This window comes from Pezoporus occidentalis, unplaced genomic scaffold, assembly GCF_034315485.1.
Source record: "Pezoporus occidentalis ecotype Australia unplaced genomic scaffold, CSIRO_AGI_Poc_V1 ctg523, whole genome shotgun sequence".
NCBI classification, from domain to species: Eukaryota; Metazoa; Chordata; class Aves; order Psittaciformes; family Psittacidae; genus Pezoporus; species Pezoporus occidentalis.
Window position 1 is genome coordinate 47,591 of NW_026915861.1, and position 6,959 is coordinate 54,549.

At 44.7% G+C, this 6,959-nt stretch overlaps 1 long non-coding RNA gene across 1 annotated transcript; it reads right to left on the reverse strand.

Moving 5' to 3' along the window:
* Positions 1 to 421: 421 nt before the first annotated feature.
* On the reverse strand, positions 422 to 6,946 carry LOC134173446 (uncharacterized). Its single transcript, XR_009968255.1, has 2 exons — positions 6,865 to 6,946; positions 422 to 4,200 (listed from the first exon to the last, which is right to left on the reverse strand). It is a non-coding gene; the product is annotated as an uncharacterized LOC134173446 (long non-coding RNA).
* Positions 6,947 to 6,959: the final 13 nt, after the last annotated feature.

Sequence of the window (6,959 nt, forward strand, 5' to 3'; positions counted from 1 at the left end):
GAGAATGCAAACCAGCGTACAGTACCAGCCAACATCCCTAGTGATCCAGGTCACAGAAGGTTACGAAGCCAAGTCAAGGGCTGCAAATGTATCCAGCTGAGAGAAGCATTTTACACAGGTAGTCTTAAATAGCAAACTGAGAGGAAAAACTGGAAGTTCAAGGGGACAGATCTCCCAGAACAACAAGTGCAGTTGTTGGACAGTACTCAAGTATTCACGTGCTGTCAGGCTGATGGCATTCCAAGCAATCAGAATTCACATTAAATCTATACCCTTGTTGCACATGAAAGCTTTTTAAAATTTCAAATTAGCTGCTGTCACACATAGCATATTCATAAATTAGGATAGCTTTTGTCAGTTAAAATAGTGCGGTCCCTTTTTTCCTTTTGTTTTTGTTTGTGGCTTTTCCTTACAAAAAAAAACAACAAAAAAACAAGAAAAGGAAAAATGCAGTAAATATTAAACCTAATCCCCAAAGAAAAACAACAGCTAAAGAGAAAGAAAGTAAAGGGACGTCAGCTGCATTCCTACACTACCATTAATTTTGCTCCCATTTTGGTACACTACTACAAAGCTTCACAATTTAATCTTGACATAACTAGATTACCCAGATAGGATGTGACATTAAAATTGAACCCGGGCAGACATATCTTAGATATACTTTACCCTTCACCAGTAAAAACTGCTGTACTAATAATACACTATTCACTCAAAGCAGGTTATATTTTTTAAATTAAAACTTTACCAGAGTCTTAACTAAGGGTTCAATTTTAACAAGTCTCTTAACAAAAAACAAACAAACAAACAAACAACAAAAAAAAACAACAACAAACAAACCCACAAACAAATGACACAGCAAAACAGAGCATCTGGCTCCTGAATTTTAAGGAAACTAGTTTGTCTAATGATGAATTTTAAATAGTTCCAGCCTACTTTCATGCACAGATTTTGCTTTTAGTTAATTGTTCATCTCTGAAAGTTAGAGTACAGGGATAGAGTGCACACACACAGGTGTCAGCTGCTGGCATGACAACTGGCTCAAATTCAAGAACTGCTACATACCAAAACATCTGATTATCTACAGAGATGGCATTGCTTTCCAACAAGAAAGCAAGTTTTGAGAATGAAAATTGTTTTCTTGGAAGTTGAGTAAAGCCTTGAACTTGGGGGGGGGGGGGGGGTGAAATACGAGCACTGACCTTAAACAACGAAAAATTTTGTTATGTAAACACAATATAAAACTATTCCGTAGAGGATTCCTTGTTTTAAAAACTGTGATGGGAAGTGATTCACAATTCATTTTCTCCTTAAAGCCTAAAATTCTAGAGCAGTATTGACACTGTCCTATTACAATTATCCTACTCTTAATAATTAAAGACAGCATAAGGTTTTATTTTTCTACCTTGAAATCACTCTAAAATATTTACTTTCTCTGCAAATCCAGATTAGGTATTTTTAGAAAGACTGAAAAAGGCAGGAACCAGTTTACAGTCTTCCACATTTAGTAATCTAGTCTTGAAAGCAAGCTTTTTTTCCCTCCCCCTTTTTTCAGGGGTTCCAGAGAAATGATTCAAGGTCAAAGATAGTACATCAGAGCACACAAACTGAAAATAGCTTGAGCATTCCCATAATTAATGCATTGCATTCCAAATCTAACAAGGAAACTAGAACGCATTCAGATGTCTCCCTTTCAGGAAGAAATATTTCAAAATTAGTTTCCTTTTTTCTGTTCCAGAACTTGGAAACATTCATTGGTAGTTATTTCTTAAAGCGAGCTGAAACTGGAATCAATGAAGATGCTTTTGCAAGACTCTACTAGTCTTGGAACTAAGTCAAAATAAGTCCATCAAAAAGTCAGACATCATTTGTTTACCCCCCTAGCATAATATTGTATTAACAAATTCTGGATTTCTTGCTTTAGTCATACATTCCTAACCAAACCCCAACATCAGGCTGACTGTGGAAGAAACCATGCTTGTTCCTTCAGCATGTCACCAGATCAACTTCTCCTTAGGCAGAGTTTAATACAACCTTTCACCCTTGAAAAGAGATCACTACATGTACCAGAACAATTTGGTATCACAGGACACCAAGAAGTTAATGGAAAACACAGTGCCTACAACTAGGGAGACTTCATTTTGCCACACCACTTTACTTGCGTTATTATTTTTTATAACTATATCCATGTGTCCTACAGGTGTTGTCAACAACAGAAACATACTGCATGGATCAGCAAAGATCATCATGTCTGCTAAAAGGTGCATTTCAACTCATGGCATACAAGCATTTGTGCCAACTTTGCTAATAAAATACTTGGTGTGGTTTTATCAACAGAAAGGTGTTTCACATACTGTTGGCACTCAACCCAACTTAACCCTGAACGAAGATAAATTAAATTTCTTTTGCTTGCTCTCCTATTTCATATTCTTTTGAGTAAAGAGGACTAAAAAGAACAAAAATTATTAACTGGAATCATCATTAATTAAAAGTATCTGAAATTCACTGACTACAATCACATTCCACCAGAATTACATGCAGCAATTACCAACATGGTCTTGCAAAGCTTTCTCTTCTTCCTCATGAAAATATGGCTTCTGCTGGTTTTGAAAGTAATCACCAACTTTCAGCTCTTATTTAAGGCAAAGAAAGGAAAAGTGGGGGGATAATCAGCTGTAAAAATAGATGATAAAAGAATCTCTGAGTCAGAAGGTAAATACTTCTCTTTAAAAGAAAATCAGAAAAAAAAAAAAAATCACAAGTCTTTAACTTCATTTACAAATCAAGTCATGTCCAGGGAGCTCCAAGCATTATGCTACACTTGAGAAACTACACTTTTTCTCTAAAAAGTACTCTGGTTACATCCCCTGACCACCTATCACTTAGGAGCTTTAGAAAAACAGATCTGCAACTGCATGCTGATGATGCTGTTTAACTGAGCCATCTCCCACAGACAAGGCAGGTTTCTAGCTCACAATATCAATATTACATTCTAGAGCTGTGGTAAGTGCCAGCCTATCCTCTACACCGTTTTCCTTCCCTAGGAATCTCTTCCCTCCAACTCACTGCCTTGACATTCATACCTAAGAGGCATGACTACCATGATTATAAAGCCTCATGCTGCCATGGAAAGGACTGTAATGCTTTGAAGGAAGACCTGTGTGAGCAAGCAGGGTCTAGGAAGCAAAGAATACCCAACCTCAAATTACGGACAGACAAGGATACTATAGGAGTACTTCTGTGACATATTAAAAACACTTCAAGTACTTCTGATGTGGATGCAGCTACATCAGTAAAGCTGAGCTTTGCAGTACTACATACAGCAAAGGTAGTCTCTGTCTTCCCCCAAGTAAGAAGGGTCACACCAGCAGAGGCACAGGGCTTTTTTCTTCTCCTAGAATAGCTGCATTAAGGGCTCCCGCCAGGTCAAATGTGCTACTGAGGGATCACACCTCTTCCTAACCTTGACAGCCACAGCTGTGACGACAATACAGTACTGTATACTAATTCAGGACTAACCTCAGAAACCAAACATACACTTCACCATCTAAAAGCGTCTGCTATTTCCTGGCATCTTCACAAATTTGGCCAAATGAAACACAGCCAATTTCTAGTTTTCCTCCCAGATTGTTGTATTTACTCACAAAGTGCTTTCATGTTTAGACTGTAATTTTTACTAAAAATACTTGGTTTGAAATAAATGAAAAACATGTATGGTATAAAAGCTCTGGTTTATGCCATTGAAAAGGGCTGCTTTAGGAGACTGAATTATGTTTGGTTTTGGTTTTTTTTCAATTAACTACAAAAGAAAGTACTTCATATCTAATTGCAATATATCAAAAACTATAAAAACATCAATAAATTAGATGCAAACGAAAATCTGAAGCCAAATTCTTTGGAGAAAATAGTATTTCAAAATTAAGCGATGCTAATTATTAGGCTAGGACAATATCATTCAACTTCCAAATAGTCTAGTAGACAACTTTACTACTTGATTACTAAGAACATTGTTTCTGACTATCACTAATGTGTCATCTTCCTTTAATGTAAGATTTTCTTTTCAGCACACACATGAGATGAAGTTGGAGGGGGGGCAGTATCACATGAAGATTTTTTTTAGGCTGTGGACACAAGGTTTTGAAGTTTTCCCGCTTGCAATAAGTGGACATGACGTAATTGCTTGAATGCTTATTTAGGGATAGGCTGGAAAAAAAGAAAAGTTCAGAATGGTTCCATTTAACAACCACTGAACTGAAATTTGTGCTTTTCCCTCAGAAATCAAATCCTGTATTCCCTCTTCATAGTTAATACTTAAGAGTTACAAGTAAAGCTGTTAGAACTGATATGTAATAAAATGTACTTTGTCCAATAACTGCACTTTTCCATAGTACAATAGTAAACATTTACAGAGTTTCCATTACTCATACTGCAAAGCACATGAGTTCACATTTACATGGTCTTTAAACATGCACTTACATAAACTCAACATTACATTTTCCTCAATGCTACATATTCAGACATATTATATGGAACCAATTCCATTCTCTGTTCAATATAATTCACGGCAGGTGAACTGGCTTTAACAGTTGCACCTTTCCGCTGCACAAGGAGTACACTGCCAGCAAGAGAGGGCCCTAATGATACAGCTACCTTCCCAAATTACACAAGAACTTTCCTACAGCAGGACCCAGCCTCTCAAGTGCTCCATGCCTCCCTCACCAGGCAAACCAAAGCCTTCGGTCAGAACAACTGACAAGTTTCATGAGGCTCCCATAAGGCGGGGGGGGGGGGGAAGATGTGGAGACATCAAAGCCGATGTATTTTCAGCAGTAGGTATAGCTTTTGTTCAGAATGTGCTTAAGGGCTCCAGGAGCAGCAGTCAATACTTCAGTTGTATTTATGCATATTTTCTTCCTTCACACTGACCCTTGCCAACATTTCAGAGTGCCCACCCTCTCTTTTGAAGCCATACAAAAAGTTACTTTTTTCCTTTCACAACTACTCACAGAGGCCTATTCCACCACTGAAAGCAAGCAAGGCAAAGCCCACGCTGGGTGTCTGTCTCCTAGAGAAGATTGCATCTTTTATTTATCGCCCCTTGGCTTTATTTTCACAGTGAATTCCTGGCTTAAACGCAATCAGCCAAGAAACCCTCCCTATGTGCACTCCTGTCATTCCTCATCGCTTGCAAAAAACAGAACCAAGTGCAAGCTAAAGGCAAAGGAAAAAAAAAATAAAAATCTCAGCACTGCCAGCCCAACTAAAAAAGCCCTACTTCTGGTTTTGCCAGTCCTGAGGAACCAGAGGTGCGCCTCAGACCTTTGGAAAGAGAAAGCCAAAAGATGAAACTTAAGAAAGTTAATTAGATTAAAAAAAAAAAAAAAAGTCCCCGTAGGCAGAAGGGAAGGGCACGGAGCCTGGGAGCAGGGACACGGCTGCCCTTCAGGAAAAACTGATGGCACGTTTGCGAGCTGCCCGACAAGTACAAGCCGCAGCGGGCAGGACAGAGGGTTTGGGGAAAACAGAGCGGGGGATCCCGACGTCCCCCATAAACACACACACACACCGTGCCGCCGCCGCCAACAAAAGGCGAGCAGCAAGCCTCTTTTGTCTGGCTTCCCCTTTTCGGGGGAGGAGGAGGGGAAGCGACAGAAATCGGGGGGGGGGGGGGGGGGGGGGGGGGGGGGGGGGACACAAATAAACATCAAAATGAGAACAAAGTGCCCGGGTAGCACAAAGAGCATCACCCACCGGCGGGGGGAAGCTGTGGGCCGGGGTGGCTCCCGGATGGGAACTGAGGGGACTCGCCCGGCAGACAGGCCCCCAAAAGTGGAGGGCACCCACCTCTGCAGCCTTTTAAACACAGGCAGGGAGGAGTTAACCCGGGGCGCCCGCAGCGGGTGAAGAGCAGCGGCAGGCGGTGGGGCTGGGGGGGGGGGGAGGAAAAGAAGGGAAGGATATTGTTCCAGGAGGAGGCAGAGCGGCGCTCCCCCCCCCCCCCCCCCCCCCCCCCCCGGTCAAGAAGCAGTCATTCCCAAAGCAACTCCCCCCCGCCACAGACCCCCAGGCGGGGTGGATCGCGCCCCCTCCCTCCGGCTCGCCGCCGCCGCCGCGGCTGCCCTAGAAATGCCTTTGTTCGCGGATACCCCCCCGCACACCCGCTGCTGGGGTCTCACTCCGCTTTTATGTCTTTATTTTGGACGGTGGCGCATCCCGCCCCCCCCCCCCCCGCCTTCCCCCGCCGGCCGCCCTTCTGCTGATTCATTTCCACCAGCGGTCCCCCCCGGGATGAGGGGGGGTGGCATCTCCTCGCTATTGTGGCTCGGGGTAAAGAGATGACCCGGATTACCGGGGGTGGGCGCTGGAAGAGGGCAGAGCCAAACGAGATTACACGGGCTGGATTACGGGGAGCGGACACGGCGCTCTGATGGGGTGGGGGGGCGAGTTAAAGGGACAGGAGGGGGGCGACCCGCTCGGGGGCCGCGGCCGTGTCACAGAGGGAGGGAGTTACTCGGTGTCCTGGATGCGAGGTGAAGGAGAACTCTCCCCCCTCCCCACAGCACGGTGCGGAGGAAGGTGGCCGAGGAAGGTGGCCGGCCCGCATTACAACCAAAGAGCGAACGGCCAGTACGGGCAGGCAGCAGGGGGCAGCTCCCCGCCCGCGCTGCCGGACCCTCCGCCAGAGTCTGCCGGGGCAGGGGAAAGGTTCCGGCCGCCGGGACCGTGTAAGGCAGGCAGGCGGGAGGCGGCTCCCCGGACGGCAGACGGGTGACACGCAGCGGGAGACCCTCGGCGGGGGAGGCCGGAGGAGCCCTGCCCGGGAGGCGGCGGCCCGGCTCCGGAGCGCGGCCCCGGCCGGTGACTCACCGACTTGCAGGACGTTATCGACGCAGCCGCCGTCAAGCAGAGCGATGCCCCTGCGGAAGGGCAGGCGGTTCTCGTCGGCGGCGGCAGCAGCGGGG